Source organism: Gracilinanus agilis, chromosome 4, assembly GCF_016433145.1.
Source record: "Gracilinanus agilis isolate LMUSP501 chromosome 4, AgileGrace, whole genome shotgun sequence".
Taxonomy (NCBI): domain Eukaryota; kingdom Metazoa; phylum Chordata; class Mammalia; order Didelphimorphia; family Didelphidae; genus Gracilinanus; species Gracilinanus agilis.
In genome coordinates this window covers 444,956,147-444,971,409 of record NC_058133.1, presented here as the reverse complement: position 1 = coordinate 444,971,409, position 15,263 = coordinate 444,956,147, and positions in this window count along the sequence as shown.

Here is a 15,263-nt window from a genome sequence, read left to right as displayed (position 1 = left end):
CATGTAGTCAACACATAGGACAAAAATAAAAAAGAATTTCATAAAATGATGATCAGATATGGCCTAAAAGAAAATCTAATATTTAAACAAAGAATTAGTATACTCAGGGTGGGAGCCATCCCAGGTCCCCAAAATGATTTACTCAAGAATTCAATTCTGTAAGGAGGAACAATGTGAGGAAGTCCAAGGAGACCCAGAGAGAGAAAAGTAGGTAATTATTATTGTCTTATTTAATAAATAAGGTAACCTATGGTGGGTTTTTACTTTAAAGGTTGTAGTTTTATAGATTTACAGTATCAATCCAATCTCTGATCAGCAGACTGGTTATTTTACCAACCAGATAATCAAAGTAGAGATCAATTTTAAAAGTATGGGAAACAGAGGTCAAGACATTTCATTTTACCAAGATGAAAACCATTCATGATACCAGTCTGAAAACCCTTTAATCGTTGTAGTCTTTATTATGTTGATGTGGGCTTTACCTTTCAATTAACTTTTTCTATTCATATTTAAACCTTCAAAACAATTAATGATCTTTTCTCCACCAGATATTTCCATTCATGGTACAAGTTCTACCATATGAAGAAACTGTAATTACATTTCATTTCAATCTCTTCATATGATCAGACTCATATACAACTTCTTTACACTTTCCTTTGTTAGAGTGGTAAATTGTGTGTTTTAAAATAATAAAGAGGTACCAGGAACGTGACGGAGCTTTGGTCATGCTTATAGAAAAAATTTGCAATAGTTAAGATGGCTTTATAACATTGAAGTATACAACATAACAATTAAATCCAAAGATAATTAACAGAAAAACTTACTTCTAAATTACATCAGATCAGAAATTTGAATATAGTGATGACCCAAAAAAGATGATTAGAGATTTAAAATTCAAATAAAGAACCATCACATCCAAGGATAGGAAAACAAACTTATGATACTGATAAAGAGGATGTTAGAGTTAACAAAAGGCTATACCGAGATAATTATTAGAGGACTTGTGATACTATAATGTTAACAAACTTTGAGGAGGCAAAATAAAAATTTCGAAAGTGAAATTTTAATCTGAAATCACAAACTTTCTAAAATGACTGGGAAAGGCTTAAATTACTCAACTGCAAGAACTCAGAATTTTATCACTTTGCAAGCAGAAGATGGCATGGTCTTATAACTTAGCATTTTAAGGAATTTCTCAAGAGCTTTACATACAATTGTAAGTATACAGTTTTCTCAATTAAAAAAATTACAAGGGGATGATGATGAGTTTTCAGAGCAAAGTTTCTATGTAAGAATCTAGTTTGGGAACAGTAGCTTGAAATGGGAAAGTGACTTTAGTCCAAATATTTAAGTATATGTATATTTTTTTTTGTGGTGGCAAAAAACTGGAAAAGGAGGGTATGTCCTTCAGTTGGGGAATGGCTGAATGAATTGTGGTATATGCTGGTGATGGAATACTATTGCGCTCAAAAGAATAATAAACTGGAGGAGTTCCAGGTGAACTGGAAAGACCTCCAGGAACTGATGCAGAGTGAGAGGAGCAGAGCCAGAAGAACACTGTACACAGAGACTGATATATTATGGTAAAATCAAATGTAATGGACTTCTGTACCAGCAGCAATGCAATGACACAGGACAGCTCTGAGGGATGTATGGAAAGGAACACTACCCACATTCAGAGGAAGGACTGCAGGAGAGGAAACATATAAGAAAAACAACTGCTTGAACGCATGGGTTGGGGTGGACATGATTGGGGATGTAGACTCGAAACCACCACACCAATGCAACTAACAACAATTTGGAAATAGGTTTTGATCAACGACACATGATAAAACCAGTTGAAATGTGCGTCGGCTATGGGCGGGGTGCGGGGGGGTAAAGGGGAAAGTAGGAGCATGAATCATGTAACTATGTTAAAAAAGAATATTAATAAATGTTTAAAAAAAGAAAAAATAAAGGTATGTTATAAAGAAAATGTAAAAAAAAATTTGACTCATAAGATTTTAACAAGGGATTATTTTGAATGTTATTTTGAAAACTCTCAAATCTTTATTCACTTTTTCAAATTTAAACCATTAATGATATGTTTATCAAAATTCTTTTAATATTAAAGGTAGTACTATATTGATAGATTCTGCATTTCAGTTAAGATTTCATCATGCACTATCTTATGATTTGCTTGAACACAGAATTATCACAATAGTATTATTCCTTTAGAGGGGTAAATTAGAGAATAATATTCTCTTTTACTGTTGAGATCAATGTCAAGTTAGCTGGGGCCAAATAATCTAATTGATCTAAGTTAATAAGGTATGGTTAGGGTGATAGGGATGTACTATAGCAATAATTTAGAAGAATTCCCCAAAACCATACAATATAATTTTAAAAGCGAATCCCTTTAAATAAAATAATAGCTTCACAATAATATTATATGCTTAATATTTGTCATATCTAAGATCATTATAGAACATGAGGTTATTCAAACTTATATAAGTAACCACAATACACAAGTGTATCTGTAATCCTGTAAAATCTGATAGAGTGACATTTTGCAAATACTAAATTATGATTTCCGTATTTAGAACAGGAAATTTTTTAAGTTTAATACAATTTATAATTAAGATTTATTACTTTCTAAAGCAACATACACATTCATGTTTTAAACAAACACAATTGAGAAAATCCACTTGAGAAATTAAAGTATTTCCCTTTGCTATAGGACTAGTTTCAAATTATTTAATGCCTGTTCTTTGTCTCTGGTCCTTTTCAATGTGGCCAGCATTGAAAAGGAGGACATGTGTTTATGAAAATGTAGATATTATTATTATTATTATCATTATTATTACTAGTGCAATTAATTTTTTTCAACCTTTTCCCTTCTTGGTTGATCAGACCAATGCATATGCTAGAACTACTGTATAAGGCACAAAGAAATAACACAGGCTGGAAAAAGCACCAATACTCGTTTAGATTAGCATACCCCCTTAATTTTCTTCCATTTTTTTAAGCTATCACTGCCTTGCCTTCTTCTGTCATTACTTTTTTAGGTCTCTTTTATGGGAAAAGAAGAAATGTAGATCAAAAGGGACAGGTTCATACAGAACAGAAATAGAAGGCACTTATTTATAATCTTTTTGAAGGTATTAAAAGTGGCTGGGTGTAAAATCGTTAGATGTAGTCTCTCCAGATTTTATTGTTTGGCCATACTCAGTTCTCAGAACACTTATATATAGCTGACAGATAGACATAGATGTGAGTGGGACCGTGTCTGGCTACTTCCCACAGACACTTAAGCAATTTTCAGACAACACCCTGAAGTGAAGTTATTCTTCCATGTTAGTTTTAGACAAGTCCCTATTGGGGCAGTTTGCCCCAACCCTTCACTTAATGAAAGAAAATATGGAGCAATTTTTGACTGTTCTTGCTCTAAGACACTTATGCTTTACACTGATGCTTTGCCTATGAGGTGAGTCTTTCCTGACCCGACAGTTTTAAAGATCTTTTAAAAAGTGAAAGATCTTTTAAAAGTGTCCTTTGTTTCAAGATACCAGAGAAAAGGATGTGAAACAATATATCCTGGGAATCCAGACCACTTATTTCACATTATCAAATCTTCCATGAACATGTCTAACCATTGAAACCAAAACTACTTAGTTTTATAATTCCTATCTATCTAAGTCCCCAAACTAAAATAAATCCCTAACTAAATTCCTACTTTAAGTGCTTGCAATCAAACTTTTAACCATAAAAAGAACTTGAAGTGCCTATGAAGCAGAAGAAAGGCAAAAAGCAGCACTAAATTGCACACAGAACAAACACAAACCACATAATAAGAGAGAAAAGAATCTAAAAGAGAATAGAAAGCAAATTCTAAAAATGGAAGTTTTACCTACATGAGGAGTTTTGGGTACTTGGCTCAGGCTTCAGTGTCCCTTGAGAGAAAGGCCACAAATGAAATTCCAGGAAAATTCTGCTGTAAGGGCTGTTAGGGTCTGGAGTCCAGTCCTCAGTCCCATCTACTGGTGCCAACTGCGAAAAAAGAAAAAGAATTGGGCAAGGATCTGAACAAAACTGGCTTTATTGTAAGGGTTGCAGGTTATAAAGGTAAGTCTATAGAATCCAAGTATGAGACTCTGAGTCTTAGGTCTGACAGATTTTATAAACATAGCCGGTGACTCAATATTATTTAACCTGATAACCAGAGTTTATGAGCAGGGCAAGATGTTGAGGTTCTGAACAGGGGTGATGAACTGGGCACTCGACCCTTTTCTTACCCTCCCTTTCTTGGGTGGCATATCTTTAAAGGATCCATGATCACCTCTATATCACAATAATGCATAAGAGTAGGAATTTTTGAGGGTCTGGCACATAGTAGCAGTTAACAAATATTTGTTAATCAAAACAAAACTTCCTTTATGTTGATCAAAATTCAGAGTGTTTTTCATATGTTTCAGGAGAATGTAAACTCTTTAAGGGAAAAAATGTTGCATCTACAGCCCTATCACAATTCCTTGAATATAAGCAATGCTTAGTACAAGTTTGTTGAACTAGAATTAATTGAATGACATATGTATATATTCTCACATAGAATATTTGATTAACATTACAAAATTATCCATTTCAAATAATAATCTCTTGTCCTAGCTATGAAAAGAATTTCCATTCTAAAAAGTATGCTGCTATCTGCAGAACCTTGAGGGAACATATACCTTGAGAATGGTCTAGCTTTTTTTTTTTTGTCAGTTGTACCTCATATACATAACCCTTGTATTTTAGTGGCATTTTATTCAAAAGCAAAATCCTTTTTCAGGCATCGAATTGATTCTGATAGTGGTCTGAAATAGAAGAGTTTGGGGTATAATTTGGTTTCCACAGATGGAGATTCTGAGATTAAAAAAAGAACAAAATCACCTTTCCAAAGACAGGGGTTAGGCAACAATACTTGATAAAACTAGAGTGCAAGTCTTCCAGCTGGGCTATAATGAAATCAATAGAAGATAATGAAAACAACAGAATAAAAAACACAGATTACAAATCCAATCCATTTACTTATTGACTCAATCCAATACGTAGCAATAAAATGCACAAAATATGAAATATTCTGGGTGAAATTTAGTGTTTTCTTGTCAAAGTGTGTATGTAGTATATGTATGTGCACATGCATATGTATGTAGGACATATATGTACATATATTATTTTACCCTTAAAAGGAATATTTTTGATATTTTGATAGGTAATTAAATTGCTCTAAATAGTCTCTATCCAATAAGTCAATAAGTCAGTCAACCAGGATTTGTTAAACACTGGTAGGCACTGATGGTAGAAAGAAAATGTGCAACAGTCCATGCTCTCAAGAAGCCTATAGTCTAGTCAGGGGAAGCAGCATGTACATTTGGGGGTAAATATCAAATTGTTACAAGGTGATTTTGAGCAAAAGGTACTACAAGCTTAGGGGTATCAGGAAAAGCATTATAGAGAAGATAGCTTTCCTTGAAGGATACTTAGGATTCTGAGAGGTAGAGGTTAGCAGGGAATGTGTTTATAAAATCAACAACAGCGAAACTAAAAGTAATCTCAGAAATCATCTAGTAAAGTCTCCTTATTTTTGTGATTTGAGAAACTGAGATTTTAAGTGACTTGCTCAAAGTTATAAGGAGGTATCCAAGTCTAAACCCACACCCTTTGGTTCTTGAGCTCTTTCCATTATACCATGCTGTCTCTCAAGAAGCTCACATCTTGGCCACCCACCTTCTTTTCTGACTAAAACAAATCATTGATCAAATCTTTGATGCTATGTCATATCTGTATCTTCTCCCATGCTGTAGTCTACTTAAGAACATTCCTATTTTCCATTTTCTTTTGTGTTGTTTATAATCTTGATTCTCCTGAAATCATGATGTACCATAAATGAAGACAATATATAATAATGAGGAGAATATTAGTGCTAGAAGGAAATAGTCTTTGTATCCAGAAGCAGTCAAGAATTTCATCAAACATGGTGGGTGATTCTAAATAGAATACTATGATTATTAACCAGTTATTTATATCTAAAAAGCTGTGTATATATCTCAATAGATGTAGAAAAAGTTTTTGACAAAATACAAAATTATTGCTATTAAAAACATTAAGAAGTAGAGGGATAAATGTAACTTTCTATAAAATGATAAGTACTATCTAACTAAAACCATCAACATGCATTATCTATAATAGGTATAAGGAAGAGACTTTTCCAGTAAGAGTAGGAGTGAAGCAAGGATGCCCCTTATCATCACTATTATTCAGTATTGTTCTAGAAATGCTATCTATAGCAATAAGAGAAGAAAAAGAAATGGAAGGATTTAGAATAGGCAACGAGGAAACAAAACTATCACTCTTTTGAGAACAATATGAGGGCATACCTAGAGAATCCTAGAGAATCAACTAATGAATTAGTAAAAATAATTAACAACATCAGCAAAGATGCAGTATATAAAATAAACCCAAATAAATCATCAGCATTTCTCTGCATTACCAACAAAATCTAGCAGCAATACATAGAAGGAGAAAATCTATTTAAAAACACTACAAACAATATAAAATGTGTGGTAGTCTACTTTCCAAAACAAACCCTGGAATTATATGAGCAAAATTAAAAACACTTTTCACACAAAGTCAAATTAAAAAACCTGGAGAACTATTTATTGCTCATAGGTAGGCCAAGTTGATATAATTTATAAATGACTTTACCCATTCATTCAGTGTCATTCTAATCACATTACAAAAAATTACAAAACTGCAAAAAAAGAATAGTAAATTTTATCTTGAAGAACAAAAGGTCAAGAATATCAAGGAAATTAATGAAAAAAATGTGGAAGAAGGTGGTTTAGCTATACTAGATCTCAAACTCTATTACAAAAGAATAATCACCAAAAACAAGTAGATACTGGCTCAGAAATAAGAATGGTGGATTAGTGAAATACACAATGTACAGTAGTAAATGACCATACTAATCTACTATTTGACAATACCAAAGAACTCAGATTTGGGGACATGCAGTTTTTATTTAGCAAAAATTTCTGGGAAAACTAGAAAGGAGTTTGGAAAAAGCTGGGCACAGATCAATATCTCACACTATAAACTAGTCTAAGGTCTAAATAATTTAGAAATAAAGGGTGATATCATAAGCAAAATAGGAGAGTACTGAATATTTTCCCCTATCAGATTTACAGCATTTACATGACATAAGGTAGATAATTTTGATTGTATCAAATTAAAAAAACTTTTTACACAAATAAAACCAATGTAGGCAGATTAGGAAGAAAATAGGAAATTGGAAGTGGGGAGATTAACAATAAATTTCTCTGGCAAAAGCCTCATTTCTGAAATATATAGAGAACTAAGTAAAATTTATAAAATACAAGTCATTCCCCAGTTTGATAAATGATCAAAGACTATGAATAAGCAGTTTTCAGAAGAATAAATCAAATCTATCTATAGTCACATGAAAAAATGCCATAAATCACTTCTGATTAAAGAAATGCAAATTAAAACAACTCTGAGGTACCACATCATATATATCTACAGAAAAGGAAAATTGTAAATATTGGAGGGGATGTGAAATAATTTGACACTAATAATCTGAACTGATTTAAACATTCTGAAATGTATTTGGAAACTATGCCCAAAGAGTTATAAAACTGTGTATGCCTTTTTGATCCAGCAATCTACTACCAGGTCAGTTACTCCCCATCTCGCTCCCAAAAAGGAAAATAATATATATGTACAATATTTATAATAGCTTTTTAATGGTATCAAAGAATTGAAAATTGGAGGAATGACCATGAATTGAGGAATGGCTGAACAAGTTGTGGTATATGATTGTGATGGAATACTATTGTGTTATACGAAATGACAAACATGATGATTTCAGAAAACCTGAGAAGATATATAAACTCAAGCAAATTGAAATGAGCAAAATTACATTGTATGCAATAAAGGCGATATTGAACAATGATCAACTATGAATGACATAGCTATTCTCATCAATAAAATGATCCAAGACAATTCAGAAGAAATTATGATAAAAATTGCTATCCGTCTCCAGAGAAAGAACTGATGGAGTTTTAATGCAGGTTAAAATATGCTTTAAAATTTTTTTCTTTATAATTTGGGGACATTTTCTGTTTTCTTTACAACATGAAATATTTTGCATGATTATATTTAAAATCTATTTCAAATTGCTTGCCTTCTAAAAGTGGGGGAAGAAAATATGAAACTAATTTTTTAATGAATGTTTAAAATTTGTGTTTATATGTAATTGAAAAAATTAAAATAAAATAAAATCTTTTAAAGCTACATTTATATATCTATATATGTGCATACATACTTTATATGCATCATTTTTTATGTATGTACATCTACCATATACAAATATAATGTGTTTATACAGATAGATAAAATCACAAAGACTTTTCAAAACCCTGAATGTATATATGCATGTTTGTGTATACATATTATATGTTACATATATATCTATTATGATATTTCTCAGATATTCTCTATATCCAGTACTTTGCAACTCTGTTCTAGAAGAACAAATCCTGATATACAGGTATGCGATTTCTGAGAATTCTGGAATTTTTTGACTTTTTTCTTTGAAACAACGTTATTTTCCAACTTTATTTTCATTGTTGCCTCCCTCTTCTTGTTTTAAGGAGTCTGGACAATGCATCACTAGACAGTGATGCAAACGATGTAGGAAGCAGGATTTGGAATATTTTAATTGAAAAAATATATAATCAATAATTTGCCTCTCAGCCTCCAAATGATTAAGTTGTCTCTGTTTCTCAATATCCAGTTGGACAGATTCCAGTTTTTCTTTGTCTCTGTTGCATTATGGAAAATATTTCTAGTTCATTAATTTTGATGTTAATAAAATTCTAACAGAGATTCTCCATGCTTATAGAACCTCTTTGAAAAAACTCCCTCCCACCATATGCACAAGAGATATATAAATTCCTCAAGATACAAATTTTCACATCTTAGATTCATCATGCATTATGTTACCTTAGAGATAAAAATACAATTTTACACTTACATGACAGTGATAAGAATTAGAAATAACATCTGATTATGAGTTTTAATTTTGAAATTAATCTACTGACATCTCTAATTATAAAATATTTCAAACCAAACATCACTTCTAAGCATTTTATCCCAAATGATATGTTGGTTCAATCTAAGCATTCTAAAACCATGCAATATTTTCTGATTTCTCTATTGAATTTCTATATTTCATAAAATTTTAGGCAAATTCTAAGTAATATTAAATAAATATAGCTAGAGTTATGAAATTTTTGTACGAGAAAAAGTTTCTATGTTAGGTTGCATCACAGCTAAACATTTATTAACAATATTTACTGAGAACCCAAAGTTAAAATTCAATTGCCTGAAAAGACAGTGCTATGATATATCATTGCACATTGTTGAAGCATTGTATGTCATGGTACTACTGGCCACAGGGAATTACACATGTCACTAGTTTATTTATGTAAGTTCTTATTAGTATTATTATTTCACAAGGCATAAACTAGCCGGTGTCCTCAGACTCTGGGGCAAACATAAAGGCTTCAGCCTAGTCTTAGGCATTTTTAAAATATATGACCTTGTTTCATAGGCATCAGTCCCAAGGGACACTACCCAATTCTAGAAAGCTACATCAGACAAAACTGGATAACCTTGGAAATATCCTGGTACAAACTAGAATCTTCAGTAAAAAACCTAAGCCAGACCCATCCTTCTAAAATAATTTGGTTCCAAGACAATCACTTGGCATCTGCCTCATGTCAGATTACATTCTACAACTTAAAACGTTTGTGTTCTTAGTATTTAACACTCCAAAAATATGTAACAACTTACCCCTGTGTCACCTTGTCCAAATTTGGACAGAAAATACTGATACTCAGGGGTTGGGTAGACAAAGAGAACTGATTAGACATATAAATGACACAGGCATTCATCCTAATCTTATGTTCCCCCAAACAATTACACTACCACGTTGTAAAGACAATTAGTGGAAGGGACTTAAAGGATCTGGTGATTAATAGAGAAAAGAGTGCCAGAAGAACCATATGCAAAATGAAAATGAAAATAATGCTAAAAAATACTGCAACTCAGACAAAAGGCAATGACCAATATTTCTTATGGAAAACACAGCTCAAGTATTGCATTCTTAATAAGTCTCCCCTCCAAAAATATTACCTAGTATTTATTTTGTTTACCCATGGGTAAGTTAATTAATCTCTCAATATCATTTCCTTATTTGTAAAATGATGAATTTGGACTAGATGGCCTCCAAGGTCCCGTTCAGTTCCAAATCTATGATCTCTCTTTTTTATTTTGCCTCTTTCAGTAGGATTTAAGCTCTTCCAGGGCAAGAGATGTTTCATTTTTGTGTTGCTTGTATTCATGTCACCTGGAAATTAAGTATTATAATGAATAGAGTATATGACCTGGAGGCAGGAAGGACTGAGTTCAAATCTTGAATCAGACAATAAATAGTTATAGGATGAAATAGCAAATCACATCATCTGTCTACCTTCATTTCCTAACCTATAAAATGGAGAGAATAATAGAACCAACTTCTCAGGGCCATTGTAAGGGTGAAATGAAATTTTTTTTGGTAAGGTGTTTTCCAAAACCAAAAACAATATATGCATGCTAATTATAATTGATTGATTGATTGATTGGTAGATTGTGACATAAACCTTTCCTCTCTTTATAAAGGTAGATGATATGCGTATTGGTGAGTATGCCTTCAGAAACAGTTGTTGTGTGGGTTGATTTTGCTTGACTGTTTTTATTTGTGATGGGAGAGTTCTAGGGGAAATATTTTGTGGAATATAAAACAAAAGGCAACAATAAAATTACACAAAGAAAAAAGCGTAGAAGAAAAACTCAGATGCTGATGATCTAACAATGACTGTTTGTTTATGCTTTAATAAATTAGAGTAATATAGTTCAGCAGCCAATTAACAAAAGATATTGGGGCAAGTACAGGGCTCCTTTCCTTCCTCTAGAATAAGCACAGTACTGAACAAATTATTTAAGTTGCCAGTTTACAATTATAGCCAGGCCATAGTTTATCACCCTTTGCCTCTATTACCTCTGCAGTGACTCCCAATTAAAAAGTAGAATAGAAATTAAATTTTTTAAAGAAATTTAAAAGTTCCAGAAGAAAAAATATCAATTGAATAAATAAAAGTAGAACCTGTTTAAAATGACTGATTTGGTTAAAAAGAACAAAGACAAAGCCAAACTTCCAGTATAAAAGAAATAGGAGAATTTGAAATTAAAAAGAAATAGTGTTAACAGAACACTATTTTGTCCAAGTATATTTCACAGAAATCAGTGACTTAGAGGGAATGAATAAATATTTATAAAAATATGAAATATCCAAATTAACCAAATGATAAATTGATAATTCAAATAACCTCATTTCTGAGAAAATGAAAACATCCTTTTCTGATCTGCACAATTTTATTAATGCGAAGGGGGAGAAACAGTGACTAAAACACTCTTTCAGAGAAAAAGTGGTTGATGTGTCTTCTATCCTAGCATCTAATTTTCACATGACTGATAGGAGAACTTTACAAATGATAGCTGGAAACTATGATACAAAAAATGTTTTTTTGGACTATGGACACTTTTTATACTTGGATGAAAAAAATGGATTTTGATTTCTCACTATGAGATAGAGGTTAGTCATTTCACACAAGGAATGTGGTCAGGTTCAGAAAGACCAGACCTCTGACTAGCCCACAAAACCCTCAGATTTGTCTGAGTATAATTCTCAGATTTGGAACCAGGAGCGGCAACCAATCTGGTGAGAAAATGAGCTTTGGAACCTGTACTGGGATTTCCTGCTTGAAGAATGAACTGGAAGAAGATAGATTTTGTCTTTGTTTTTCCCTGTGCTCTCTTACTTCTTACAGTGACATTAATAGTTTTTTTGTTGTTGTTCAGTACTGGCTGCCTTCATGATTCTATTTGGAGATTATTTGCAAGGATCCTGGAGTGGCCATTTATGTCTCCAGCTCATTTTACTGATGAGGAATCAAAGGTAAAAAGGGTTAAAGTGGTCACACAACTAGTAAACATCTGACGCTAGATTTGAACTCATGAAGAGGAGTCTTCCTGACTCCAGGCCCTGAATTCTATCCAATGTCACCTAATTCAGTTTCAATAATAATAGTTACCATTTATACAATACCTAGTATGTTACAAGCACTATGATAAATGCTTTACAATTATTATCTCATTTAATCCCCACAACTACCCTAGGAGCACCTCTGAGATTAATCATGGTAACAGTTCTAGAAAAGCTTTTCAGAGTTAAGGTCTTCATTTTTTTAACCCAAATCCTCCCAGTTTCTATTTAAAAGATCTTAAAACCAGTTCCATATCCCCAAAGACTCAGTAGTAGAAAAATGGTTCTATGGAGCAAGAGAGCAGATAAACCTAGAAGAGAAACCCTCCAAAGCACTGCCCAGGAGTTACTTTTGTCTACAGAAACTTTCCAAATCTCCCTCCACTGCACTATTGTTAGTAGTATTCTTCCACAACTTCTTATGTATACTCTGTATCACTTCAATAGGATATAATATCCCTGAAGGCAGGGGATAGTTTTTATCTTTCAATACACATTAGCATGACTTGCACATAGTAGATACTTAATTTTTTAAAATTTTAATTGAATTGGACACCAAAGAACTGGTTAAACCCCAAAAGTTACAATAACATCCATTCTCTTCAAGGTATGATTTGCTATCTTTTCATTTGGACATCAAAATTTGCCCATGAATTCAGTGAGCAGTATAGTACATTACTAGGGATTTGTCTACTGAATTGGACTTCTCAGAATAGTTGCCTTCAATCTTTGCCTATAAATGGGGAGCAGAAGAAAAATGGGGTACTACCCTATGCCAGCCAGATCATAAAGGCTAGCATGAAACCTGGCCCTAGATTAGGCTAGATCAGAACTTACCAAAAATATAGTTTTAAGGCTTCCCCTGTTCTATTATTTATATCTGATTCCCAGAGAAGAAGGAAGTGTCCTTATAGCTGAATTTTTAATACAACGGAAAATTTTAATATTGGTTTAAAGCTTAAATGATCATTTAAATACATTATTTCATTTGAACTTAGCAAAATAATCATGCTGTGAGATACCATAGAAATTATTCCTTGGAAAATGAAGCTCAGAAAAAATATGATTTTCCTATGGTTACAAAAATAATATAGCTAAACCCATCTCTTACTTAAGGTCCAACATTCTGACTACTACATGACAATACGTATGTGTTTATTTATATGGATAAAGGACAATCTAAATTTGTAGGTAGAGGGAAGAGTGAGAGGTGAGTAAACCATTTCCAGGTCCTCAATCCTAATTTAAAGCTACATCCTAACTGTAATATTGAGTTGCATTGCATTGAATCTCTATAGATTCCTTTTACTGTACCTTTCCAAGTACTCCTAAAAAACTACTACATTGTTTTGATGTTCTCAAGTACAGGGTTTGGGTCTGGAGTATATGGAAGAATGGATATTTTTCTCTTCAACCTTGATCCATCCTTTCCCCTCTTTACTAGTTTGCATATTACCTTCAAAATCTTTTCTTCATAGTAGGGAGACATTTTCTTCATCTTTTAATCTATTTATATAAAGAAGTAGAAGAGAAAAAGAGACAATGTACACAACTAAGCTCTGGGAAAACACATTGTGACAAAAGTCTATCATTTGAAATGATGAAAATGTGACAAAGTCTTTCATCTTTTAAATAAGATTAATTAGGAAATAGTAAATGCAGAATATCCATCTGGGTTGTTTGTGGACTCATGAGTTTGGCATGTTGGTTAAATAGTCTGGTCTCACAAGTTAAATATTGTTAGAATATAGGAAGAAGAAAATAGCTGATGTAGGAATTTGACAGAGGTTGAATCAGGAAAAGAAATAGTTAACAAATCTAAAACCTTTTTCTCCTATTTGAGTTGTAAGATAGAAATATCCATCGTAAATTTTGGTTTTACACTTCATTAAATGTCTCTAAGGTTGCCATGAGTTTGGTAAATCTCTTCCATTTTTTTCCACAAGTAGTTGCCAGATTAATCTTGCTAAAAGACCACTCTCATATTCCACTGCTTAATAAACTACAATGGCTTCCTATTAGGTATTGAATCAAATCCGAAGTCCTTAACCTATTACTCGAGGCTTACCACTGAGAGAGCCTACTCAGCCCAATTCTTTGACTGCCAAATAAAACAGTCCCTTTAATTAGAACAATTCCCTCACTGTCCCCTCATCAGTCCATGCCTACTCTTATCACATCTGTCACCACAACATCTTTGCTTACTCCTTTCACACAATCTGGTATGTCCTGCCTTTTGTTCTTTCTGACTATTCAATTTGTATTCTTTCCCTATCCCAATCTCCTTCATGAATCATTTTCAACACCTAACTAGGAACAATGGATAGAAATTTCAAAGAGGCAAATTTACATTTGATGTCAGGAAAAGTTTACAATAATTAGAGCTGCCCAAATGCAGAATAGACTGACTTTAGAGGTAGTAAGGTTCTCCTACTGAGAAATTTTCAAATAAAAACTGTAGCATGGCTAGTATATTATAGAGAAGTGGGTTTTTTGTTTTGTTTTGGGGGGCACTTTTTCGTGGGGGGGAGTATAAGTAAGATTAGTTAGCTACTAAGATAACTTTTTCTTTATATATTTTTGTGTCCTCCTGACTCTTAGCAGTATATTATAAGGATGATATTAGAAAATAAGTATTGTTTTATTAGTTTAAAGTTAAGAAGTGGAGAGGCTGGTTTGAGGAAGAATTGGAGTTTCAACAAATAGAGCTGAGAAAGAGTGTCAATTTCAACTGTGGCAGTTATAACCATTATTTTTATGACAGTTACATGCTCTGGGTGTGGCATTCCAGGAGGGGCTTTTGGCAGTGGACAGAGCCACACCTAGGTTCTTTCTCTTTCAGGGCTGGAGAAGGTAAACCTTTGCCTCTCTCTCTCTCTCTCTCTCTCTCTCTCTCTCTCTCTCTCTCTCTCTCTCTCTCTCTCTCTCTGTTTGAGTGAAAGATCTGAAGGAGCTTAGTGTTTTCTTTTCCAACTTGGGCAACCTATCCATTTATCTGTTACTGTCTATAGATTGGTTAAACTGTGAAGAGACCAAACAAAACCTGGTCTTTGGTTTGGACTCTGAGTCTGTTAAG